At 53.8% G+C, this 26,711-nt stretch overlaps 3 non-coding genes across 3 annotated transcripts; 2 read left to right on the plus strand and 1 right to left on the minus strand.

Moving 5' to 3' along the window:
• TRNAC-GCA lies at positions 1–72 on the plus strand. The gene has a single exon. It is a non-coding gene; the product is annotated as a tRNA-Cys (tRNA).
• Positions 73–20,192: 20,120 nt separating this feature from the next.
• TRNAC-GCA lies at positions 20,193–20,264 on the minus strand. The gene has a single exon. It is a non-coding gene; the product is annotated as a tRNA-Cys (tRNA).
• A 1,980-nt stretch (positions 20,265–22,244) lies between these two features.
• Positions 22,245–22,326, plus strand: TRNAS-AGA. Its single transcript has one exon. It is a non-coding gene; the product is annotated as a tRNA-Ser (tRNA).
• The last annotated feature ends 4,385 nt before the right edge of the window (positions 22,327–26,711 follow it).

A 26,711-nucleotide genomic window follows, 5' to 3' on the forward strand; every position in this document is an offset into this window, starting at 1 on the left:
GGGGGTATAACTCAGTGGTAGAGTGTTTGACGGCAGATCAAGTGGTCCTTGGTTCAAATCCAAGTGCTCCCTTCCAAACTTGTTACTTCAGTAAAAATAATTCTATTTTCAGGAGCTCCACTAAATAGGGATCCCTGAAATGAATGGACACACTCAATGTTTTCCTGTGCAAATGCATAAAAACCTCCCAAACATGTCCCCCAGCTGAAATCAGTTCCAATCCTCTAAGTGTCTAGGTTTGTTTTCATCAACTAAACAAAGGCACATGAAGACACATTTGCAGGTCCTTGGCCTCCATGGGCTACAATGTGCAGAAGAACAAGAACCACATCCACATGGGAGGCATGGACTAGTCTGTATTACATTTGGTAAGTAAGTTGCCATTGGGACTGAAAACTCTACTGGAGGTGAACAGGAGCCTGTTGCAAAAATAAAATAACCAAGATTTACCAAACTCCCTGTTACACATTCAATCCTCTGTTTGTGCACACGGCATCAACTGGGGCTCTAATAAATGGCAGCCTTCCATTAACACAGATTGTTGTTCCTTGTAACTTTCAGATACATTCGAATGGCAGCTGTTCAGAGGTCATGTGCTGCTAGTTCATTTTCATGTATGAAGTCCTGGGTTCTATCTCTTTTTTTCGCTCTGCTGCTTTGCTCATGCCCAGCTGGAATGTGGCCCTGCAGGAGTTTTAATCCTGCTGAGTGAGGACCAAGTGCCAAGTGCATGCAAGGTTGGGGGGGTTCTGCGCCTAAGTCACCTCAGTACATGTAAGATTCCCACCTGCTGTGCTGCTTGGGACAAGGGTAGATGAGAAGGGCAAATCCTCCAGCACTGGAGGGAAAGGTCCCATCTGCTCAGACTGAGAGGCAAGGAAACACAGGGGCAGTCAGTGCCCAGGGAGGAGAGAAATCAGTGATGTACACCCAACAGGGGACACTGTCTTTTTGAGTATCACAGGGGTAGCTGTGTTAGTCTGGATCTGTAAAAAGCAACAAAGTCCTGTGGCACCTTACAGATTAACAGACGTACAGGGGCATAAGCTTTCTTGGGTGAATCCAGGGGTGAGCTGCAGCCGGTTCGCACTGGATCGCGCGAACCGGTTGTTAAATTTAGAAGCCCCCTTTAGAACCGGTTGTTCCTGGAGGAACAACTAGTTCCAAAAGGGCTTTTAAATTTAACTAAAGCTCTAGTAGCTCCCTACCCTTCCCCCGCCCCAGCTCACCTCACTCCGCCTCCTCTTCTGAAGCTCCTCCGGCTTCTTCTCCCCTCCCCAGCTTCCCGCCAATCAGCTGTTTGCACGGGAAGCCTCGGAGGGCTGAGAAGAAAGCAGAGGCTTCCAGCAGGTAAGTTTCAGCGGGGGCGGGGGCGCCAGCGGGTGGAGGGCTCCAGGCGCCGCGCTGCCCAGCGAGGTCGGGGCCGGACCTTGGTCCCTGGGGCCGGGCGGTGCAGCGTGGCTCCTGGCCCCCCAGGTCCAGCTGCGACCTCGCTGGGCAGGGCAGCGCAGTGTGGCTCCTGTTCGGCCCCCGGGGGCCGGGCCGGGCGGCAGGGTTGCTGGCCCGGGATCCGGTCCCCAGTGTCCGGGCCCGGCGGTGGGGTTGCTGGCCCGGGGTCCGGTCGGTCCCCTGTGGCCGGGCCGGGCCGCGCAGTTTCTGGCTCAGGGTCCGGTCGGTCCCCGGCGGCCGGGCCGGGCCTGGCGGCGGGGTTGCTGGCCCGGGGTCTGCTCCCCGGGCGGCGGGGTTGCTGGCCCGGAGTCCGGCCCCGACGTCGGCTGGGTGGCTCCGATCCCAGCCCCAGGCAGCACGGTAAGGTAGCAGGGAGCCGGTGTGGGAAGAGGGCAGGGGAGTTGGGGGGGGTGATTAGTGTCAGAGCGGTCAAAGGGCAGGGAACAGGGGGATTGAATGGTGGCAAGGGTCCCCAGGGGCAGTCAGGAAGGAGCAGGGGTTGGATGGGGTGGAGGGGGGCAGTTAGAGGTAGGGATTCCAGGGACAGTCAGGGGACAGAGAGAAGGGGTGATTGGATGGGGTAGGGGTCCCTGGGTGCCATCAGGAATGAGAGAAGGGGTTGGATGGGGTGGCAGGGGGCGGACAGGGAAGGGGGGTGGATAGGGCATAGGTCGGGGAGGCTGTCAAGGAACATGAGGGGTTGGATGGGGCACGACCCCCCTCCCGGGGGGGGGAGGGAGGGAACCAGTTGTTAACATTTTGGCAGCTCATCACTGGGTGAATCCCCACTTCGTCAGATGAATGCAGTGGGAATTCTGTGACTGGCTAGCCAACTACAAAAGTAGTTTCTCCTCCCTTGGTGTTCATACCTCATCCTCACCCCTCATCCTCCCTGATTGAACTAATGCTCAAATAAATTTGTAAGTCTCTAAAGGTGCCACAAATACTCCTGTTCTTTCTTTGAACTAACGTTGTTATCTCTAGACTGATTCTTGCCTGCATATTTATACCTGCCCCTAGAAATTTCCACGACATTCATCTGATGAAGTGGGGATTCACCCGCGAAAGCTTATGCTCCAATATGTCTGTTACTCTGTAAGGTGCCACAGGACTCTTTGTCTTTTTGAGGCGAGTGCAGCTGGCTTGAGATGGTGCTGACGATGGATAGAAAAAAGGCTGGAGTCAATGACAGACGAGACCACAGAAGGGGAAGGGGAACGGCAGCCCCACAGAAGGTCCTGGGTGCTCAGATGCCCCAGGTATTGCACCCTGGCCTGTCACAGTGAGAGAAAAGACCCAGCGGGACCCAGCCCCCCTACAGTGATCCCATAGACAAGAACCTGGATGGGAGTGGGGTGAAGGTTCCCTCTGGGCAAAGGGGAGCTGAAATCCCTCAGTGTCCTGGAGTTTAAGCAATGGAAGCTTCAAACCCTGCACGGGTGGGGGCTGAGGTGCATCAGCAGAAGGTTGGGCTGGACACGGGAGGCAGGTTTGTATAATTTTTGGTGGTGCCCAGAATGGGACTAAGTCCTGCCCCACACCCCACACACACCTGCCTAAGGTTCTGGGGGGGGGAGTTTGGGTGAGGGAGGGAGAGGGGCTGGGCTCTGGGAGAGAGTTTGGGTGCAGGGTCTGAGCTCAGTCAGGGGGTTGGGGTGCAGGAGGGTGTTGAATGGGCAGGGTCCTGGAGAATGTTTGGGTGCAGGTTTGGGGTCTGGGTTGGGGCAGGGGGTTGGGGGTGCAGGAGATGGTGAGGGGTGCAGCATTTACCTCAGGCATCTCCCAAAAGCAACCCGCACCCCATCCCCCTCTGGCAGCAGCCCCTAAGCGGGAGGGCCACGGGTGTCTCTGCGCACCGCTGCCCACAGACTCCAACCCCGCAACTCCCATTGCCACAGTTGACAGAGTTGGCACTCAGGGAGGGAGCAGCGCATAGAGACCCCACCCCACGCCAGGGGCTGCAGGGATGTGCCAGCCGTTTCCGGGAGTGGTGTGTCACATGGAGCGAGGGTGGGCAGGAAACTGCCTTAGCCCCCTTGTGCTGCTGGCAGTGGTGGCAGGAGTCTGGGCCCAATCTTTTCACCTGGTATAGTCCGTGTTCCAGCTCAAGTGATAGCTAGGGGATGTCTCATGACTGCAGCCACCTTTCTTCTGTTCCACCCCCTTATACAGCTTTGGTACAAGGCAGGAATCTTTTGTCTCTCTCCTGGGGAAAAGCCCCAGGTTTAAGATGGATTCCTGTACCAGGTGACATGGTCACATGTCCCGTGAGACCCCCCAAGCTTTCATTCTTCCTGGCCTGACTCACAGATGGTGCAGGACAGAGCCATCTCCAGTCAATTGTCCTGGTTAATGGGAGCCATCAAGAGTCCAAACCACTATTAATGGCCCACACTTTGCATCATTACAACAGGACCTCAGAGTTATAGTTCATATTTCTAGTTTCAGATCCAAGAATGATCGGTTCATACAATAGGATGAACACACAGAGTAGATTATAAGCTTTGTAATGATACCTTACAAGAGACCTTTTGCATGAAGCATAGTCCAGTCACTTTATATTCACACTCATTAGCATACTTTAATAAAATCCTATGGAGTGCAACTTCACAACAGGGAAAGGGTTTTACTGCAGCACCTGGGAGCAGTTGAGTTTCATGTTCAGGTTGTGGTATGAGTTCCTTCACATTTCTCGTAAGCACACAGGGACCTTCGCGGGTGCTCTCGATACAGGAATGGCCCAGACATGATAAAGTGATGGGAATTGCATTTTCCTTTTTTATTTCTGTATTTCCAATGACATTTCTGTTTGTGATTTCGTTTTGCTTTGTATAACTGTGTTTTCTCCTGGATTTGATATTTAACAAAAAAAAGAATACGGCCTCAAGGCACCAGATGGAGGAGCAGGCGGGGCTACGACTGCTAAGAGAGCGAGAGTAGCAGGTTTTCTGTATAGTTTCCTGCCCTCATTTTTCTTGACTAGTTTCTCTTCTGTACAAAATTTGCTTTGTGTAGCGTGTGAGCCTGGCTAGCTCAGTTGGCAGCGCATCAGCCTTCTAATTTGAGGATCCAGGGTTCAAGTCCCTGGTGAGGCAAAGAAACACTTTCCCCCTGTGACATACCCAAAGAGTTTTAGAAGGACTCTCCTTGACTTTAGTTTTTCCTTTTCAGGACATGGCCTTTCCCAGGAAGGGCCCTTTACTGCCTGGGACTGAAGGTGCTACTGCCTCACCTGTCCACTGGCCTCACAGTCTGGAGGAAGAAAGGCCTCTGGGCCTGCAGCAAAGTGCTGTGTGCTGACTTTTTCAGCAAATGCAGGGCTGGCCAGAGAGACATGTTCCCACTGAGTCCTCCCTGCCAGAAAAAATTGTCCCCAGACACAGGGGCGGCTCCAGGCCCCGGCACACCAAGCACATGCTTGGGACAGCAAGCCACGGGGGGTGCTCTGCCGGTTACCGCGAGGGCGGCAGGAAGGCTGCCTTCGGCGGCCTGCCTGCGAAGGGTCCGCTGGTCCTGCGACTTCGGCGGACCTCCCGCAGGCAAGCTGCCGAAGGCAACCTGTCTGCCGTGCTTGGGGCAGCAAAATGCCTAGAGCCGCCCCTGCCCACAGAGTCCTCCCTGCTGGAAGTCTACAGTAATCAACAGGTGCTCTGCTGGTCCCATGGTGTAAGGGCCAGCACTCGGGACTTTGAATCCTGCAATCTGAGTTGAAGTCTCAGTGGAATCTGAGAACAATTCCTGGGCCACAAACCCTGCTGGGTCTTCCAAAGCTCTATCTTGCTTTCTCAAAGGCCACGAAAACCTCTACAAAAGGTTTTTTTCTCCTGCTGATAATAGCTCACCTTAACTGATCACTCTCGTTATAGTGTGTATGGCAACACCCAATTTTTCATGTCCTCTCTGAGTGTGTGTGTGTATTTTCCGGCTGTATTTTCCACTGCATGCATCCAGTGAAGTTGGTTTTAGCCCAGAAAAGCTTATGCTCAAATAAATTTGTTAGTTTCTAAGGTGCCACAAGAACTCCTTGTTCTTTTTGCAGATAAATTAATGGAGGTTAAGTCCATGAATGGCTATTAGCCAGGATGGGTAAGGAATGGTGTCCCTAGCCTCTGTTTGTCAGAGGGTGGATGGATGGCAGGAGAGAGATCACTTGCTCATTACCTGTTAGATTCAGTCCCTCTGGGGCACCTAGCATTGTCCACTGTTGGCAGATAGTAAAGGTCCATCCAACCTCACATCCTATGTGGGAATCAGGAAAATTATTAGAGAAAAAAAAGTATTGATAGCCCTAGAGGTGTTTATGTTGTTGATCTCCCTTGCAGATTCTCTGATGACTAACATGGGCTAAGTGCCCACAGAAGGTTTTCCCGCACTCACTGCATTTATAGGGTCTCCCACCGGTGTGGATTCTCTGATGTTTAGAAAGGCTTGAGCTGCGAGTGAAGTTTTTCCCGCACTCACTGCATTCATAGGGCCTCTTCCCTGTGTGGATTCTCTGATGCCTAATAAGGTTTGAGCTGGTAATAAAGGTTTTCCCACACTCACTGCATTCATAGGGCCTCTCCCCTGTGTGGATTCTCTGATGTTGAGAAAGGGCTGAACTGTTAGTGAAGCATTTTCCACACTCACTGCATTCATAGGGCCTCTCCCCTGTGTGGATTCTCTGATGTGTAATAAGGTGTGAACTGCGACTGAATTTTCCCCCACATTCACTGCATTCATAGGGCCTCTCCCCTGTGTGGATTCTCTGATGTTGAGAAAGGGATGAGCTGTCAGTGAAGCATTTTCCACACTCACTGCATTCATAGGGCCTCTCCCCTGTGTGGATTCTCCGATGTTGATAAAGGCCTGAGCTGCAAGTGAAGCATTTTCCACACTCACTGCATTCATAGGGCCTCTCTCCTGTGTGGATTCTCTGATGTTGAGAAAGGGCTGAACTGTTAGTGAAGCATTTTCCACACTCACTGCATTCATAGGGCCTCTCCCCTGTGTGGATTCTCTGGTGTCTAATAAGGACTGAGCTGCGAGTGAATTTTTCCCCACATTCACTGCATTCATAGGGCCTCTCCCCTGTGTGGATTCTCTGATGTTGAGAAAGGGCTGAGCTGCTAAGGAAGCATTTTCCACACTCACTGCATTCATAGGGCCTCTTCCCTGTGTGGATTCTGTGATGCTTTATAAGGATGGAGCAATCACATACGTTTTCCCCAAACTCAGTGCATGTATTTTTTCTCTTTCTGCTGAGGATTTCCTGTTGTATTGTGGTTTCCTTGAGGTCCTTCTGAGTTTCCTTACAGGAAATACATTTACCCACTTTCTCCCCTGGCTGGTTTCCCTGCTCTCCTTCTGGTCTGTGCTGAATGTCATGGGATTTTTCCTGCTTATGACTCCAGGACACATTCCTTTTCGATCTTTGCGATAATGCTCTGTGTTTATCCACTTGCTCAACATTTTCCTGCTGAGAATTCTGCTCCTCTTTCTCACATACCATTGCGTCACCTGCTGTGATAGAGACAGAAACCTCAAACAGGGATGGAAAGGGGAAGGCCAAACCAATACAAGTACTGGAGAGAGGTCAAATAAAAATCAGGAACTGAACTCCCCCAAGTTCTTCCCCAAACAGGAGAGAGGAGGGGATCAATTCAGGCTTCACATCCCATCCAAATTCACAGGGGGAAGGGAGGAAGCTACTGCCTGGTGTCTGCTAGTGTCTACAGGAAGCCATGAGCTATATTTACCCTAAGGATACGACCCCTGCTAGGGACAATATTGAACTGAGAGACCTTCCAAGGGCATTGTAGGGCATCCCAGATGTTTCCTTCAGGCACTTACAGATTCTCAGTTGGTTTAATATTTCCTCACCTGTGCAGGGAGCTCTCAGGATCTCTCTTTCCTCTGAACCTTGGAGGTCTGGGACCCATGGCTCTTCCCCTTGTTCCAGCTGGGAGATCACATCAGGTTGGGAAATTGGAAACCCTGCTCAGATGAAAGAAAACAAAGGAGGTCACTTGATTTCATAACTTTGTCATAAAAAACATTCTATTAATTTAACTTCAGTGCTTAGTGTGACGGGTGTGCCTGGGGCAGTCCACAGTGAAAATGCCAGGGTCAGGGCAGGATGAAAAAGGGAGAGCAGATGCTCCCAAAACTGGTGGTTAACACTGAAGTTAAACTCAACGACCAGTCACAAACTGTGCTTCTGATCCCACACACGGGTTATCGAGAAGCTGAAAAAAGAAATCACACAGCCCCCTTTATTGCATTCCAGTTCTCCGACTCCCAATCAGCACCTAGATCCAGTACAGTGAGAGGTTATTTAAAAACTCTGCTCATAGACAAAATGTTTTTCTGACCCCAAAAGGTCAGCCACATTACAAGATCACTATAGGTTTGGATCTTACCCAAAAGACCACACTGCCAGCCAATCCTTTAGCATGGAAAGACAAGACAGGACACGACACAAAAAAAGTTGTTAAATGGAAAAGCAGTGAGATGCATTCCAAAATCTATATATCAGGTTATTAGCAGTATTGTTGAGCTGCTGGCTTGAAAGTCCGTCTGGAACACATCCACAAGTTCGATGGGTCTTTCAGTCCTTTGTTCCAGGCTTCAATTTGTAGAGAAGTTGCTCCAGAGGTAGGAAGAGGGATTGAAGACAAAATGGAGATGATGCAGCTGCCCTTTATATTCCTTTTGCCATGTGGCTTGTACTTCCTGTGTCCCAAACACAAGCTTCACAGCACAGGGCATGGAAAAGCCTCGTAGGTCTCAGCACACAGACATACCCCTGCATGTCTTGCTGACTCAATAGGTTTATGACCTTGATCAGGGATGGGCAAATTACGGCCCACGGGCCACATCCAGCCGACAGGACCGTCCTGCCCGGTCCCTGAGCTCCTGGCTGGGGAGGCTAGCCCCTCCCCCGCAGCCACACCACCGTGCGGGCAGCGCTCCTGTGGGGCAGGGCTGTGCGCTCCTGCAGGGCAGTGTGTCTGGCTCTGCGTGGCCCACGTGGCTGCCAGACACGCTGCTCTGAGCAGCATGGTAAGGAGGTGGGGGCGTTGGATAAGGGGCAGGGAGTCCCAGGGGGCAGTCAGGGGACAGTTGGATGGGGCGGAGGTTCTGGGAGGACGGGGGCTGGATAGGTGTGGGAGTCCCAAGGGTCTGTCAGTGGGCAGGGGGGTGGATAGAGGTCAGGGCAGTCAAGGGACAGGTAGCAGCGGGGTTGGGTAGGGGGTGGGGTCCTGGATATGAACCCATATCCAAACCCCCGCCCCCTGACAAACCCCGGGACTCCTACGCCTATCCAACCCCCCTGTTTCCCATCCCCTGACCGCCCGCCCAATCGTCCCCTGCTCCCTGTCCCCTGACTGCCCCCCAGGACTCTCTGCCCCTTATCCAACCCCCGGCCTCCTTACCACAGCCACGCGGCCCGCTGCAGCTAGACACGGGGTCCCTCAGGAGCGCGCAGACCAGCCCCCTTACCATGCCGCTCAGAACAGTAGGAGCTCGCAGCCCCACCGCTGCAGCACTGCCCAGGAGTGGTGGGCCAGAGCGCTGGTGGTGCGGCATGTTGAGTCTGCAGTGGGACAGCAGAGGCGAGGGAACAGGAGGGGAGGGGAGGGAGAGGGGAGCCTCCCCATCCGGGAGCTCAGGGGCCGAGCAGGCTGGGTGTGGCTTGCGGGCCGTAGTTTACCTACCCCTGACCTACATGTTAGTTTGTAAAAAGAACAGGAGTACTTGTGGCACCTTAGAGACTAACAAATATATTTGTGTTTTATCTGCATTTCTTTTGTAAACAATTCTGACTTTTATGCCTCGTTACCTGTAGTCACTTAAAATCTTTTTTTTTTGGTAATTAACAATCTTGTTTTATTGTTTTATCCAACTAGCGTGTTTGGATTAAAGTGTGTTGGAAACTGCATTTGGGATGTAGCGGGGTGGACGTCCGCTCCTGTCCTGAAGGGTTAAAAACAGCCCTGGGAGGGGGCTGTGGCTGGAGAAAGCAGCTTTTAGGCTGGGCTGCTTGGGGGAAGTGGCTGCAGCTGGGGCCACGCCCCAAACAGACTCAGCTGCCCTATAAAGGCAGAGAAGCCAGGGGCAGATAGAGTCTCTCTCTGTTTGTAGAGGGAGATGGGCCTGGCTGCAGGGAGCTGGACACAGGGTACCTGAGTGGAGCAGGGCTGGGGAAAGGCAGAGGAGCTGGGGAGCTCCAGCCTGGAAAGCCCCAGGCTGCGGCCCAGCAGAAGGCAATAGGTACTGGGGGGCTGCAGAGGGCAGCCCAGCGGTAGGCAAAGGCAGCAGGTCCAAACCCTCCTTGCCAGTGATGAGTGGCTGATACTGCAGCCTGCCCCAGGGTGTGGGGCTAGACGATGACTGGCCTTATACTGAGCCGAGGTGGGAATAGTGGGTGGGAGTTCCCTGGGGAGGGGAGACCCCAAGACTGAGGGGTTACTGCCAGAGGGCAGCACCCCAGGTAAAAGGGGCACCAGGTCCAGGGAGGGACACGGGGGGCCAGAGGACAGGCAGATCACCGGCCTGCAGAGGGTGTGCTGGAGCTGGAATGAGCTAATTCCCAGAAGTCACCAGCAGGGGGTGCCGCAGGGGTGAGTCCCCTCATCTACATGGGATAACAAGGCTGGTGCATGTCATTTTCCACAGATGAAATGACAGACGTGATATGAGCTTGCCTTGTTCAGTAGTGTGTTGGACAGGGAAAGATGCACATTTCTGGGGGAAGTCTGGGAACAGAGACTTTTCTGGGGTTTTCCTGTGCTGCACTGTAACTCCTGAGTCGCTGACTAGCAGCACTAAATACTGTGTAGCTGGGAGCGAGTTACATGCTGGAGACTGTGTGTTACCTGCCCAGGAGCGGCTGCTCTCACAGTAAATCAGTGTAAAAGTCACCCCAGCTTGGGAACTGAGGGGACACAGCTGTTCAACACTCCAGACTGCACTGTGCTTAATGTCACAGACACTCAATTTCAAAGAGGCTCCCAAAACACAGAGAAAGTAAATCCATGTCCCAGAAATCCAAGACTCCAGAGAGGGCAAGTCTCCCTGCCACTGCTTCTTGCTGACGGAGAGGTCCAGAGACAATGAGAGAGTCCTGGGGAAGCTGGGGACAGTAACCATGGGCTGGTGGGCTTCAGTGGAGAAAGGGAACAGGAAGGGCAGGGATAGTACTGAATGCAGGATCTCAGCAGTACTAGATGTCAGGATAGCACATAGTGCAGCCCATTGGAAAACATAATCCCAACTAGACATACAAAATGATGAGGTGTAAATTAGCTGTTTCCACTCAAGAGAGATCTTGGAGTCATGGATAGTTCTCTGAAAACATCCACGCAATGTGCAGCGGCAGTCAAAAGCGAACGGAATGCTGGGAATCATTAAGCAAGGGATAGAAAAGACAAAAAATATCATATTGCCTGTATACAAATCTATGGTGCGCCCACATCTCGAATACGGCTGTAGGAGCTGGATTTTATAATGTACTGTGAGAATGTAATGTATGATTTGATTTCATCCTGTCAGCCACCCTGTTTGAATAGCAGAAAGGAATGACAGACCAGAACAATCCTTCTGACTGATTATGGTCATCTTTTGTTTTAGGATAAGTTACACTGTCTACTATGGTTTCCTCTATGTATTACAAATTAGGCACTCTAGTTAAATCTACATGTCTTTGTTTTAAGGTTTAGTAAATAAGAGACAGGATTCTCGATTGTGTCTATGTTAAGTAGATTAGAGAAACATTGAAGGCAAGGTTTCATTTGCAATGCCTTTTTGCTCGATATAAAACACTACTGTTTGTATTCTCAGTGGGTTTGTGTGAATGAGGATGTATGCATCAGGAAAAGAGAAGGTGTAAAGGCCATTGTTATAGCCAGCGTCAAGTCAGAAGGAGTCAAGAGACTTAAAGGACATCAAAGAATCATCAACGCGCATTCATAACGAAGGGCAGATTGATGACCCTGAGGTCAAGGCTGGCACCCCTGAGGACAATTGATTAAATCAGAACAAAGGTCAGGCTGACCCTCTCGGAGGTGCACTGGAATGTTTACACCAGTTAAGAAGTAACCGATCACAAACTGATACAGCAAAATCCATAGACTTCAACAAAGGAAAAAACCCTATAAGAACCAGGGTGCTTGGCCATGGGAGTTTGGGTTCATCTTGCCACACTCCCGGAGCATTGGATTGCGACCGACAAGAGCCCAGCCCCACACTTGTGCTCAGTGTAATTGGCCATTAGATTGACTCGAGCTACAACAGACTGGTAACTATGAACAGCTCTGGCAGAGAGACAGACAGACAGACAGTGTGTGTGTGTGTGTGTGCGCGCGCCTTCCTCTATAAAGATCCCATGTGCTTTGTAGGAGCATAACACTGCGTGCAGGTGTGGTCACCCCATCTCAAAGAAGTTTACTTATGCAAACAGGAGATATTTGACACTGTGCAATATTGTTCCTGTGCTCTGCAGCAGGGGAGGGTCTGTGGCAGTGTGTGGGTCACTGGCATATTGCGGTGATGCAGAGACAGGACAGAGCAGAGGTGGCATTGTGGGGCTGGCGTGAACCATATCTCTTCATTTCCCCTTCCAAGAACTGAGGGGACAGGAATCCTTACCCAGCGAGGTCACATTCTCATAGTTCTCCTGCATGACGTCTCTGTAGAGGGCTCTCTGAGCAGGGTCCAGCAGAGCCCACTCTTCCCTGGTGAAATACACAGTCACCTCCTCGAAGGTCACTGGCCTCTGAAAGAGCAAGAGTCCAACACTCAGTACCTGCTGCCCCACTCACAACCCCACTATTTGTGGGGGAGAGAAGTCAATCAAATGCAAGCTCTGGGTGGATCACAGTCAGAGTCCCACCTCCACCCCACTCAGAGCATCCTGGAAACACCAGGTTAAGGGGACGACTAGAGAGTCCCTTTTCTCTCCCAGCAGATCCATCACACTCCTACTAGCCACAGACGGCTAAAGGAGATGGAGCCCCTAGCAGGGACCAGGGAGAGATCTCCGGTAGGAAGCCCAGCACCCTCCCCATTGTGCAGAGCTGGATACGAAAGGAGGGGAATCTCCCCTAAACCTCACTAGTGGGTGTCCCCTTCATATCTCACAGCAGCCACTGGTTAGTCAGGTCAGGCTCCAGCACTGGGAGTCTGGTCAGTTTTCCTAGCCCCATGTAGGAGGGTTATTTTCTGTTTCACAAATTAGGTTATTTCCACCTCCTAATCTCATGGGTCTGTTCCTAGAATATGGGCCAATCATTAAACTCCCCCCAGCAGGAATGTCACAAGCTGTCCTCCTCCCTTCCCCACCCTGTGCATTTCCTGCCCTGCTCCAAACCAGACTGTGCAAATCTTCCCATCTCCAGTGTATTTGCTGTCCCTCTCCCTCCTGCAGGAACGCACCAGCAACCCCCCGACAATCCTTACCTGAACAGGCTCCACTGCAGCCATTTCTCTCCCCTGTCCCATGGCAGGATGGGATGAGCTGGAGTGAAACACGGACGTCATTCTGCAGCCTGGGAGGGTGAGAAGGGCAGTTGTGGGGGTTACAGAACAGGCTTTAGTTAATGTCACAGGACGATTCCCCCAGGCCCTTTCCCTGCAGACAGACATCCTAGATTCTGCCATCCTGGGAAAATGCTCAATCTCTGTATTACAGTGTAGACCTGGCCCCTCCTGCCAGGCTAAGCCCACAGAGAGATTTTTAACCTTCCTTCTCCCTCTCCCAATCTCATAACTAAGTCTCTGAACACAAGGCTAGAAAAGAGCAGCACCAAAGGAGTCACTGTGGGGGATTCCCTCGGACACTGACCCCACGGCAGTCACACCCCAGCAGGGGGAATATGGAGTCAAGAACCAGCTTTTCCTCTGTCTAATCCTTTTCTTGTTCACTGGAAAGTGGTTCTGCCCAGGGATGCTGCAATACATGTGTCTGGGTGGACTAGAGAACTGGAAATCTCTCCCCCCCACTCATTTCTCCCACTGCCCCTTTCAGTCTCTCCTTCCCCTGTCCTCTCTCCCTGCCCCTCTGGCTGGGAAAGTCCCATTCCTGGGGGCTTTGCTCTCCCATGGCTGGATTTGCTCCTGGCAATTGCTAATGGGAGGAGAGGCTGTTTGTGCAGAGTCACTTTCTTGCCAGTCCCCAGCACTTTCCCAGAGGACTTTCAGTTACCTGGAGTCTGTGGTAGAATTTGTATTAACAGGGCCCAGGGCTGCCCCAAGGGGCTAGGACCAGCTGGAGAAAGTCATCACCTGGGCCAGGCAGAGAAGCAGCTTTAGTTAAGGTCACATCCCAGCACAGAGCCCCTGCTGGGGGAGCAGCAGCTGCTAAGCCTGGTCTCCCAGATCACAATGGAGGCTACAGCATCTGACCCAGGAAGCTGAGCTCCAATATCCCGGGCAGAGAGGGACAGAGCGTTTGAGCAGCTTCCCTCCTTTAGCTCTCTGGGGAGAGCAGCAAATGAGAGCCCCTCCTCACAGGGAGAACTGCTGATCTCATTTGCCCCACTGTCCATCTGGAGTCACTCCCTGTCTTTCCATACAGTGACTCTGGATTAACAATGGTCTCAATGAAACCAGATTTCAGAATGAATGAGTCCAGAATGCTGTGGAAGAGACCACTGTGTGGCATTTCTAGCCCCCTTCCCACCTGCCGCACCCTCAAGATCTAGTATAAGGACCCGGGGGACAAATTTTCCCAATGGAACTGGAAGGTCCTGGAGTTTTCAAGATGTTTGATAAGTGGATAGAAAGTTATCATGGTGACTGGGCCTGGCTGGGGAATGCTGGGATGTGCTTGGAGTCAGGATTCTGGCACAAGCTGATCAGAGAGAAGGAGCATGGTTAGTAGCAGCCCCCAGAGCCTCCATCCAGGGCCCCCCAGACACCCCCAGTACCCAGAGCCCAGACCCCGCAGCCAGATATTCCCTGGGACCCAACCCCCAAAATCCCTGAACAGGGACTCCAGATACCCCTCAGCACCCCACTGGCCTGAGAACCCCCACCAGACCATCACTGGCAGGCTGGGAATCCTAAAGGTTCCCCCCACCAAGAGCCCCCAACAGCCAGGGACCACCCCCCCAGGGGACCGCTCACTGGGAATTCAGTCCCTCACTGCCTGCCCAGGATTCCCCTACTGCCTGCCTAGGTCCCCACCTGCCCTCCAGCAGGACCTGCCAGGCTGTTTCCCTGGGACCCCCTGATGCTTTACAACGGGGCCCCTCCCTCTGCTTGCCTGGCATCCCGACCTAGTGCCTGGCACTCCCCCACCCAGTTCTGTGCATTGGGCACGACTGAGCCCCTGGCACAGCACCAGGCTCCCTCCAGCCCCCTGCCCCGCCTCCCCAAGAGACGCCCACCCTCACTGTTCTGCACCAACAAGTCCCCAGCGATACCCACCTCCAGGACCCACAGCCTCAGGGCTGGGCACATCAGAACCCCTCCCCCCCCAAACCTCCAGAACCCCCTGCCCAGTCACCCAGAGGCCTCCCCCTCCCACAACGCCCCGTCAGCTCCAGCTGCAATCTCCCACACAGACACCCCATCCCCTACCCCAGCAACAGTTACCTCACTGTGTCTGCTAAGTGGATAGAAAGTTATCACTGCCCCCTGCTGGCCAGTCACCCGGGCAGAGGGATCCCTGGGCGGTGCTGCTTTAACAGGAGAATGGAAGGGCAAGAAAGGTCCATGCCCTGTCACTAGCTACATCTTCGCACTGCGGGAAGCAACCCCTCCCAGAGACCATTTGTCATGGGCTTTGGGATACTGCTGGACCCACGCTGCACTCAGAGTGACCTCCTCACCCAGTGCCAGCTGGAGAAAAGAAAAGGGTCCAGCCAACTCTCCAGTTACCAGCTGGGAACCACTGATCCCCCAAACAGGGGGAGGCCTCTGGGTTTGATGGGTATTAAATACGTTTAGAGAGGAAAGTGGAAAATCAGAGGGATTTTATATCAGTTGTTGATACGAGGTAAAATCTGAGTGTATCACATCAATATCTGATAACTGAATAGAGAGAAAATGGGCAACATTTGCCAATATTTTATATCCATGTTCAGGAACCTGAGAAAAGGTGTAAATCTGAGATTTTCTTAGTATTTTATAATTAAAGAGACAGGGAAAAATCTCAGGCCATAGTCATTTAGAAATAGACAATTGGAGAAAAAGTGGGGCTTAGGATAATTTTTATCAATCTTTGAGATTTGCAGAGAACACGTGTCAGAAACTACACAGTTGATAACATGAGAGAGGGGAGAGGGATAGCTCGGTGGTTTGAGCACTGGCCTGCTAAACCCGGGGTTGTGAGTTCAGTCCTTGAGGGGGCCATTTAGAAATCTGTGGTAAAAAGCTGTTGGTGGATTTAGTTGGGGATTGTTCTTGCTTTGAGCAGGAGGTTGGACTAGATACCTCCTGAGGGTCCCTTCCAACCCTGATAGTCTATGAACACCGTCGAGATCTGAGGGGATTTTATGTTGCTGTTAAATAACTAGAGGGAAAAGCAGGGCTGTTGGACTGGATTTTATATTAGTATCCAAAACATAAACAGAAAGTGATGGCTCCCCCCACCATTCCCACAGGCAGCAGGGAGCCCTTGAGGAGCTGCTTTAAGAGGGCAAAGGGGGGGGGAGCTGGCAGGTCCCTGGATGAGGGAAGGGGGCAGCAGTGGGGGATGGGCAGGTGACTGGTGGCTGTGGTGGTAGTTGGGGGCAGTAACTGGGAAACCGGGGTCCGGGCAGCCCCCACGGGGGACACGTGCCCCTCCCGCCCCCCCGGCAGAGAACCGGCATCTCACCCCCCCCCCCGCCAGGGGCAGCCACGTGCTGGGGACTGACCCGGGGCAACAATTTCCCACCCGGACAAGGACAAATCGCTGCAGGTAAAACGGGGGGGGGGGACCCCCCATGGGAGAGATTTTAAATGGACATTGGAGACTCATGGAGAGACCGGGGACAGGGAGCCGAGAGAGCGGATCGGGGGGGGGGCGAATCTCCCCGGATGTTACAGCCCGAGCGAGACCCCGAGAGAGAAACGGGGCAGAACCGGAGAGACTCTGTGCCGGGGGGGGGCGAGAGGCGCCAACAGGGACAGGAGCCAATTAACCCCCCGCCCCGGTCTCTCACTCACCGGCTCACACGAAAGCGGCAGCAGCAGCTTTATTCTCCCGCCCGCAGCGGGGCTCGCACGGAGCATGCGCAGTTCCAGCTGCTGACCCCTCCCTTACCCGGGCTGGGGAGGGCGGGAGCGCCCCCGGGGCAGGCTGGGAGATGTAGTTCCTGACTCTCCCTGGACCGGAAGTGACGTCGGCGAGGGAGCCGGAACGGGAGCACGCACGCGCTGCGGTTCTGTCTGGCTCGTGCGGGGCCGGAGAAGGTTTGTGCCGTTGGGGCTCTGGGCATGCGCACATCGCGGCGGGAGAGACCTTCATTAACCCCCCCCGCGCCCGGCCCCTCCGTGGGAAAGGGGCGGGGGGGGGAGCCGGTGCCCCCGGGGAGCGGGGAGAGAAAGGGGGGGCTGAGATCCCCTCGGATTTACCGCTGCCCCCCCGTGGGGACCCCCCGCCCGTCCCGCCCCCTTTCTCGCTAGAGCCACGAGCAGCCCCCAGGGTGACCCCCTCCCCAACCCCTGAGAAGTTCCCTGCCCCGATTGTGCCCCATTTTCTCTCCCCTTCGCCAGTGTCCAGCTCTCCCTGGGGCTGGTGGGGCTCTGGGGGTGTCTGGGCCCTGGCCAGGGGCTCTGGGGACTGGGGGCCAGGGAAGATCTGGCAGGACCCTGGCTGGGGCTGTGGCGGTGGCTGGGGCCCCGGCTGTGGGGTCTGGGCTCTGGGGGGTGTTGAAGGGCCTTAATGGAGAGAAAAGATTGGGTATTAAAGCAGAGAAAGGAATAACAAGCCCCAATGGCTAGAAGGTGAAAAGAGACAAATTCATATTACAACTAAGGCACAAATATTCAACAGCGAAGATGATTCACCACAGGAACAAGCTACCAAGGAAAGTGGTGGATTTGCCATCTCCTGATGTCATTTAATGAAGACTAGATGCCTTTCTGGAATGTGTTTGCCCCAAAAGTAGCTCTTGTGTCATTCAGGAGGCCTGTGATATGCAGGGGGTCAGATTAGATGCTCTAATGGTCTTTTCTGGCCATAAAGTTGACTAATTTCTGAAAAGCTGAATGTAGCATTGGGAGCAGCGTCTGATGTTTTCCTGTCTAGCCGGCTTGCTGCCTAGAACGAACGCTCCTTGAGTGGGGTGATCCACAGGGAGTAGCTCAAACCCCCAAAGTGCCTGGGCAGGGGCAGGACATTAGCACAGCAAGGGAGGGGTGTGGCAGTGACATCACAAAGGCCTTTTGCAGGACCTCAGACTATTGGTCAAAGGTGGTGGGGAGGTGGTGACCTCACAGAGAGATGCTGACATCAGCCAGGCAGGACAGGAGCGAGGGGCCAGGGAAACCTCAGAGACCCCTGTGGCTTTGCTTCAGCAAGTCTCCTTCTCCAGGTCTCTCTTTGAGGACTGAGAGAGTATTCGGGTTCACGGACGTGAGCGCCAGGAGGAACCGCTTTCGAGTTTTCTCCTTCCCTTTTAGGGAGTTTACTAGAGACCAGCCGTCCCTGTTTAGAAGGTAAGAGCCTCCTTGAGGTTTGAAACCTGTTCAGTTTGATCCATCTGGTGATGAAATCTAAGCCTGGAAAACACGAGCTTAAGGAGGCAGAATTTTATTCCGCACCAGGGATTTTGTCCCCTAGAATTACTGGAGACATTAGGGTTTATCCTTTGTGTTTCACCTTTTCCTCCATCCCTTCCTCCTTTCTCTTCTCTTGCTTCTTTTGTCCTTTCACCTGTTTCCCTCCCAACACCAAGAGCGGGGTGTGTGTATGTGTTGCGGGGGAGTGTTTGGCAGCTCCCACTGTGGGAGCTCCACCCAAAAATGTGGGGCTGAAATAGTGCTTGGGCAGTGATCCCCACCAGTGACCTGAACCATCCTTTAGGCTCCCTGCTGAGAACCGTCAGCTTCCCGTCCTCAGTCTCTACCCTGATTGGCTCAGCAGGGGGTTATTGACAGGGAGGAGACTCAGGTCCTTGTTGTTCTCTTTTAAGACCAAGGAAATAAGTCAGAACCAGTCATATGTTTGAATTTTGCTGCTTCTCTGCATTAATGGTCTCTGAGCAGGTCATGATTCTCTCTAACATTGCAGTTCTCCTCAAATACTTGCTGAATAATTACTGTGCACTGTTGGTCTGGAGCTCATCTGAGAGCACTTTATTCAGGTCATTCAATGGATGAAATTCAAGATCCGATGGTTAGTTTGAAAATCAGGGGTCTTGGGTCCTATTCCCAGCTCTGCCACTGGCTGGCCGTGTGACCTAAGACAAGTCAATTCTCCTGTCTCAGCCTGAGCTTCTCGCTCTTCCAAGTAGGGATAATAATGATCCGCTCCTACCTACCTTACGGTATGTGGAGGCAGGGCTGGCTCTAGGTTTTTTGCCTCCCCAAGCAAAAAAAAAAATTTGTCTGCCCTCCCATCCCCCTGCTGCCCAAGCCCTGGGTTCTCCCCTCCCTACACCTGCACCCACTGCCTCCCCAGCTCTGGGCCTCCCACCACTTTCACTCCCCTGCCAACCCAGCCCTGGGCTCTCCCCCACACACACCCTGTGCTGCCCCAGCTCTCGACTCTCCCCTTCCCCCCTATCAGTGCTCCCCCTGTTCCGGCTCCTCTTGGATCTCCTATTACGTTTTTCGTTGCACTTTTCCCCTCACCTGTTTGTCTATGCACTCCCTATCCGTGGCCCCACGAAGTCGCGGGATCTCCTTGTCAACCTCCTCTTAGTCCTGGCCAAACTGGCCATCTATAAAACCAGGGAGAGGAGGTTGGCCGATGGGATTTCCTGCGACTGTGGGGCCTATTTCCGCTCCTCCGTCCGTTCACGCATCCGGGCGGAGTTCCTCTGGGCGGCGTCCACTGGCTCCCTTGACGCCTTCGAGGAGCAGTGGGCGTTGTCCGGGGTTCTCTGCTCGGTGTCCCCTTCTGGTTCCCTTCGTTTAGCCCTGTGACCTCACTCCCGCTCCTGTTTTTTTCATTAGTTGTCCCACGTACTTAGTTAGTGTCCCGGACCTGTGGATCCTCTCCTTAGGCTGGGGGGAGGTCCTTTAGCAGTGGGTGGGCTTCGCCCGCCCACTTCCTGGATACTAATAGGACCAGTGCTCCCCCACCCACACACCCCCTGCTGCCCCAGCCCTGGGTTCCTCCCCGCACTTGCACCTTCTTCCACCCCAGCCCTGGGTCACTGGTAACTTGCTCCCAGGTTAATAAAATAGAAAAAAGAGAGGATTGAATGTGTAACGGGGAGTTTGGTAAATCTTGGTTATTTTATTTTTTCAACAGGCTCCTGTCCACCTCCAGTAGAATTTTCAGTCCCAATGGCAACTTACTTACCAAATGTAATACAGACTAGTCCATGCTTCCCAAGTGGATGTGGTTCTTGTCCTTCTGCACATTGTAGCCCGTGGAGGCCAAGGACCTGCAAATGTGTCTTCATGTGCCTTTGTTTCATTGATGAAAACATAAACTAGACTCTTAGAGGATTGGAACTGATTTCAGCTGGGGGACATATTTGCTAGATTTTTATGCATTTGCACAGGAAAATGTTGAGTGTTTCCATTCATCCCTAGTCAGTGGAGCTCCTGAACATAATGGATATGCAATTACTTTTTGTTCAAGGACCAGGCTTTTAAGGGGGCACTTGGATTTGAACCAAGGCCCGTTTGATCTGCAGTCAAACACTCTACCACTGAGCTATACCCCCTGACAATTACATTGGCAAGTCAGTGATCTTAAGTATCTTGAAACCTGAGAGTGGAGTTTGTTTCTTCCACACCAGTGTTGCTGTCTGTGCATTCCAGAGCTATGGGGTGAGTGGGAAATGCCCACAACTAGCTTGTCAGTATCAAGAAAGGAGCAGCCGACATCAGGACCAACGAGACGTGTTGGTGGCGCATCAGGAAGAATCCACACTCCCAGAGACTTCTCGGCGAGGGCACGGTACACAATGGGGGCTACCTACCCGCCACGTCCCATCAAGGGTCTTTCTAGTCCCACTTCAGTGTTACCCAATTTCTAATCAGGCTTTGGCCCAGATTCCCTCCCTGAGTGGCACCAGCACATACCTGAGCCCCCTGCTAGTGTTAAATCTGCCTTGAGCTGGGACCCAGCTTGGCAAAGAGCCTGCAGCCCCCTCTATGCTGGAGGAGTGAGAGCAGCCCTGGCACTGGGCAGGGCAGCCCTGAGGGAATGACCCCAATGTGCCCGTGAGGCACTGATCCAGAACCTCTGCCAGGCAGCTGGTGCGGCTCGGGCGTCTCTAGTCTCCAGAGAGGATTCAAAGCTTCTCTGCTCCAGGGGAACCCCTGGGGGAGGGAGGCAGGGCTCCTGCAGGATAAATCTTCCTGCCGGCAGAGCTCCGGTCCCCTCCTCATGGGCACAGGGCGTTGCACACGGCACCCACCACATGCACACACCCCTTTGTGAGGAGAATCAGCTCTGGGATATTGGGGTCAACCCCCCCCTTCTCCCTGCAAACCTTCTCCTGGCTTCAGTGAGGGAATGGGGGCGTGAGGGGCTAGTGTGGTAACAGCAGCAGCGTGGCCGTGGGGCTCGGCCGGTGGCTGGGGCCAGTCACCTGAGCATGAACCCAGCCGACCCCAGGAGATGGACCCGGGTCACCAGCCCAACCCACCACGCGGCTGCTGCCGCTGCCCGCGCGAGCTCCCACAGACCACGCTGGGGAGAGCCCCCAGCTGCAGGAGACGCCCCTGAGTGCCTGGCAGGGCCCAGCTCCTGGCTGACCTGCACTGCTGGGGGTCAGGGGGCTGGGTGACAGGGAGGCGTTGGCTCTGGGGTGGGACTGTCACTTCCCCCCCCTGCCAAGCCAACAGGATCACAGCAAACGAAACCAGCTTGGCCAGCAGGGGAAGAGTTCAGTCCAGGGCCTGGTGCATTCTGGGAGCAGGGGCGGTGCAGAGAAAGGGCAGATACGGGGCAGCTCTGAACACTCCACGCAGAACTGCCTGTCCTGTCCCGCAGCCCCTGGTACAGGGGGCTTTTAGCCATAGTTATAATCAGGCCAATAAATTGAAACAAACCCCTGTTAAATCATTGCTCAGCCCGAGTCCTTCACCCACATTCCTTAGGGCATTGGGTGTTTCATTTCCTGCCTCAATTTCACACAGACACACAATTTCCTTTGCACAGATCCGTGAACAGCAAAACCTCCCTGTGTCTCTGGTCTGAGCCAGGGCATTCGACTCCAGTGAACCCTTCTCTCCTGCAATGGCGATGGTCAGACAGAGGGGACGTGGCCCCTGCATCCCTGGCAGGGAGATATTGGCTCCGCTCTTTCTTTCTGCTGCTGTTGTTAGTCCATGAAACATCAAGGGTGGAATGCAAGGCTGAGTTCACGCGCCAGCCCCCTGAAAAAATTTCAGTGCCCCAGAGAAATCCTGCCTCCTGCTATTGGAATGATGTGCTGGAGATTTGAATGGGAAAGGGACTGTCTGAATTGTCAGAGTGGGGAATGAACAACAATCTACAGCAATGTCGTTCACACAAACACACTCTCATCCTGCTCTAGCCGGAAGGGAAATGGGCAGGAATTCTCGCTGTTCACCCAAGGACACACTTACACTGATGTGCAGCCATGATTGTGCTGGGGAAGCTGGTCTGAGCAATTTGAAGTGACAATTCAGTGAGAACAGAATCATCATGTAGTAGCACAGCTGTGTATTAAGTAGTTGTGGCCGAGTGGTTAAGGCGATGGACTAGAAATCCATTGGGGTCTCCCTGCGCAGGTTCAAATCCTGCCAGCTACGCAAGCACTGCACTTTTGTTATTATTACTGTAGACTTAGTGCCTGAGCATCCACAGTGCAAACTGAAGCCAGATCTACTTTCACTCTGTTGACACTTATAATGCTGCTGTGGCACTGCTATAGCACTTTGGAGTGGACAGTGACTGGAGGGGTTTTACCATCTCTGTAATAGCTGCATTGACAGAACAATTCTTCCTTTCCTTTAGCACTATCTAACCCGGGCTTAGGTCACCTTAACTATATGGGTTTGGGGGGAGGGGGGATTCACACCCTGAGAGACGTCGCTCTGCCAGTTCAGTGCCCACTGTACACCAGCCCTTAGATCCCTCTTGGTATTTCAATGCAGGCACTGACCTGTGAGAGTAAAACATCAGCTCACAAACACAGAGACTGAATTCCCACATTTAATCTCGCTGCACTTTCCAGAAAGTCACAAAATTCAATTCACACTTGCTAGAGAGAGAAAAAATAAGTGACACTAAGTTTTGGCTTGGTTAAATAAAATTAAATATTTAATTAATATAGTAAAAATATGTCCTGATTCTTCTAACTAACACCACAGCATGAAATAAGAACAGAGACAAATCTTGTCAGTGATGACGAGTGAAGTTTTGCAAATGATCTTCCCATTATTAATTTCCACGCCGCCCCCATTGGAGGTTTGGGCACCTCCAGTATCACTGCTCTGCGTTCACCTTCCCCTAGAATTGTTCTCAGACAGCCCCAAATTTGGAAAATTGTGCAGGTCAGAATGTGAATAGTGACCCCGGCTCCTTCCTGCACCTGCTCTACATTGCTCCACAGCAGCTTTTCCCCCTGCAGAGATACCCCAGCACAGCAGTGCAGCCGCCCAGGGTTCAGCAGGCACAGGGGCTGGTGGAGGAGAAAGGATTGTAGATTCTCGCCTGCACTCTGGAGAGGAAGTAATAATTGGAGGGCATTTTTGACTCCTCCTCTCCTCAGGGTCCCCTGGGCTAGAATTCTACCTTCCACAGGGCCAAATGAGGGGGTGATGCCACTTGGTTAATGAAAACCAGCCCTCCAGGTGAGGCTTGAACTCACAACCTCAGCATAGCTCCTCTCAGCACTGCCCTATAAGTACTGTGCACTAACGAATTGTGCCACTGGAATACCTGTTAATTATGATTTTCTGAGACCCCCTAGGCTGATAAAGCCAAGGCGTGACCCCAAAACATTCTCAGTGGAGTTGAGAGCAGGTAGCGACAAGTGTTGTACTTGGTGGGGTGGATCCTTCTTAAGGGTTCCAGGCACCATTTGACTCATTTGTTCTTCCCTGTGTAATAACAGAGCTGGTTAAGACTCAATGGAGAGTCTTGCTGCAGCCCAACAGATCTGAAATCACTGAGAACCAGCTCTAAGCATTAGTCCTGCTTTGGGACAGTGTCTCTCATGCAAGAAACTGCCCAGTCTGCGCTAGCAGTGAGGCTCCCTCACTAACAGCTGAAATCAGGGAGAGCTGTGTGAAGTGCAGGGCCCCAGGGGTGCCTGAACAGGGGGGAACAACACCCCAGGACTTTTAAAAATGGGAGGGCTCTGCCTTGCCACTTTGTAATGACCGTAAGGGCGAGTGAGGGTGGGGAGGGGATGGAGAGCAGTGAGCGGGAAGTGGGGTGTGGGGGGAAGCGGCAGCACCGGCGGGGGGCCTGGGGGAGCGGGGTGGGGCAGGGGCGTGGAGTTGAGTAGAAGGGATGGGGCTACTGTTCGGGCTCTGGTGGCTGCTACTTTTAGGGAGCCTGTTCCGCTTGTGGTGGGATCACAAGACGCCCCAGAGCAGAGAGGGTGGCCAGCAGAGCGGTGACAGGGGGGAACGGCAAGCGGCCGGCAATGTGGCCAGACAGCGGAGGGAGAAAGGGCTTTCCCAGGAGGTGAGAGGTGAACTCTGGGTTTCACTGACCCAGGGCAGCAGCTGTGGGTGAGGTGCAGTGAAGGGAGGGGCACATCCACAGAGCTTCTGGGGTCTGGATTTAGGAGCCTGAGGCAAAAGGCCACTGCCCAGCACACTGTGTTAGGGGGGGTGTTTTGCTCTTAGTGTTGTGTTATGAATCCTGATTGTGGTGTTTTCCCAAGTTAATACAAGGTGATTTTCCTCCTTTTTATTAAAGTTTCTTTTCTACACTCAGTGCGTGTGAGTGGGGAAAGTATCGCCTCTTAGAGGCACCCAGTGGCCAGGGATAGTTTCCCCAGGTTACTGGGTGGGGGCTTAGGCAGATTGTGTGTTGTATTGTTGAAGAGAAGCCCCAAGCACCCAAACAGGGAATTGTAACTTCAACCTTCAGAGTAAGAGCCAGAGGTGCTGCCAGCTGAGCTAGCCAGGCCACTGAAAAGTATTTACTGCTTCCACCACAACCACATTCACATCTATGATCAAAAGGAAAAAACCCCACCCCAGAGTATGCTGGGCCGTGTCCTTCGCCTCAGTTTCTCACCTTGCGGTGTGACAGGCCAATACAATGTTCCTTTAACAGACCCCTCCGCTCTCCTTCCCCAACCCCCACTCCCCTTGGGCAGCAAAGCCCCAGAGGTGGAGGAGGGAAGGGAAGGCATCAAGAGAAACCTCAGCTTCTGCTGCCGACACTCCCTCAACTGGCTCTCGGTTTGCCCTGTTCACTCTGCGTTGCTGCCGCTCCACAGCATTGTCCTTCACCCTGCTGCTGAGAGCTCCTGTGTTGCCACTTCCCCTGCTGCCACCTGCCTGTCTCCTGCAGCCTCTGCGCCGCCACCTAGTGGGGGAACCTTGATACAAGTGCAGCCTGGGCAGCCTCTGTCATTGCAACACCATGGGCAGGGCGAGAACCGCCAGCTGGGGGGACACTAACGCCCTCTCCCGCCCCTTCCACCTGAGGCCCCGCCCCTTCTGCAAACCCCGCTGGAGCCCAGAGCCCCCCCACCGCAGCAGCCAGCTCCTGCCCGAGGCTAGTGCCCCAGCCCCATCATGCCCCCAGCCTCCCTCCCAGCCCCAGAGTGGGTAGCATGGCCCCATCCACCCCAGAACCAGAGCTCCAGGAGGGCTGGTTACATGGCCCTGACTCGACCTGCTATTGACTCGCGTGGCTCTGCGCGGCCGTCAGCCGGGGCGGGGTGGGCCAGGCTGCGGACGTGACTCAGGCTTGGGACGCATGGCCGTGCTTTCCTGACGAGGCATGAGGCAGGCCAAGAGCTTTGCACAGCGTACAGGGAAGTGGGAGGAAGGCGTCTTCGGGCCAGCGTGTCTCCTCCGCTTCTCCCTTGCCGCTTGGGCAGAAGTGGGAAAGGAGAGAAACATACACAACTGAAGATTCTGCACTTGGATTAAGCCCGAGTCCCTGACCTGCAGACTCACAGCTCTGCCGGTGCCCCTTACTCCCGACCCGCAGCCCCTGCTATCCCAGTCCTGACCTCCAGACTCACAGCTTTGCTGGTGCCCCTCACTCCTGACCCGTAGCCCCCTGGGCTCCCTCCAGCTCTGCCGGTGCCCCTCACTCCCGGCCCGCAGCCCCTGCTACCCCAGTCCTGACCTCCAGACTCACAGCTCTGCCGGTGCCCCTCACTCCCGACCCGCAGCCCCTGCTATCCCAGTCCTGACCTCAAGACTCACAGCTCTGTGGGTGCCCCTCACTCCCGACATGCAGCCCCTGCTATCCCAGTCCTGACCTCCAGAATCACAGCTCTGCTGGTGCCCCTCACTCCCGACCTGCAGCCCCTGCTATCCCAGTCCTGACCTCCAGCCTCAGCTCTGCGGGTGCCCCTCACTCCCGACCCGCAGCCCCTGCTATCCCAGTCCTGACCTGCAGAATCACAGCTCTGCCGGTGCCACTCACTCCCAACCTGCAGCCTCTGATATCCCAGTCCTGACCTGCAGAATCACAGCTCTGCCGGTGCCCCTCACTCCCGACCCGCAGCCCCTGCTATCCCAGTCCTGACCTCAAGACTCTGCTAATGCCCCTCACTCCCGACCCGCAGCCCCTGCTATCCCAGTCCTGACCTGCTGTGATGGAGTAGGGGCTGTCTGTGTGGGGGTTGGGAGAGCCAGGGAGGATTTTAGGTGAGGGACAGGTATTCAGCCTGTACCATGAGCTAGGCGGGGGGAGGGGAGGTCAACACCTTTGCCCAGGGAGCTAGACAAAGCCAGGGAGCCGGCTGGAAGGGGTTGGGTCAGTTTCGATTTGGGGCTTGGGGGGAGAGTTCAGGGAATCCTATGCTGGGATCCCTGCACCCTGAACCCCAGAAGGACTCGATTGAGGGGTCCTGGTTGTGCTGTAGCCTGTATTCCTTTTGTCCAATAAACCTTCTGTTTTACTGGCTGGCTGAGAGTCACTGTGAGTCCCAGGAAGAGGGGTGCAGAGTCGGACTCCCCCACACTCTGTTACAACTGGTGGCAGCGGCGGG

Source organism: Mauremys reevesii, linkage group 12 (genome assembly GCF_016161935.1).
Source record: "Mauremys reevesii isolate NIE-2019 linkage group 12, ASM1616193v1, whole genome shotgun sequence".
In the NCBI taxonomy this organism is placed as follows: Eukaryota; Metazoa; Chordata; order Testudines; family Geoemydidae; genus Mauremys; species Mauremys reevesii.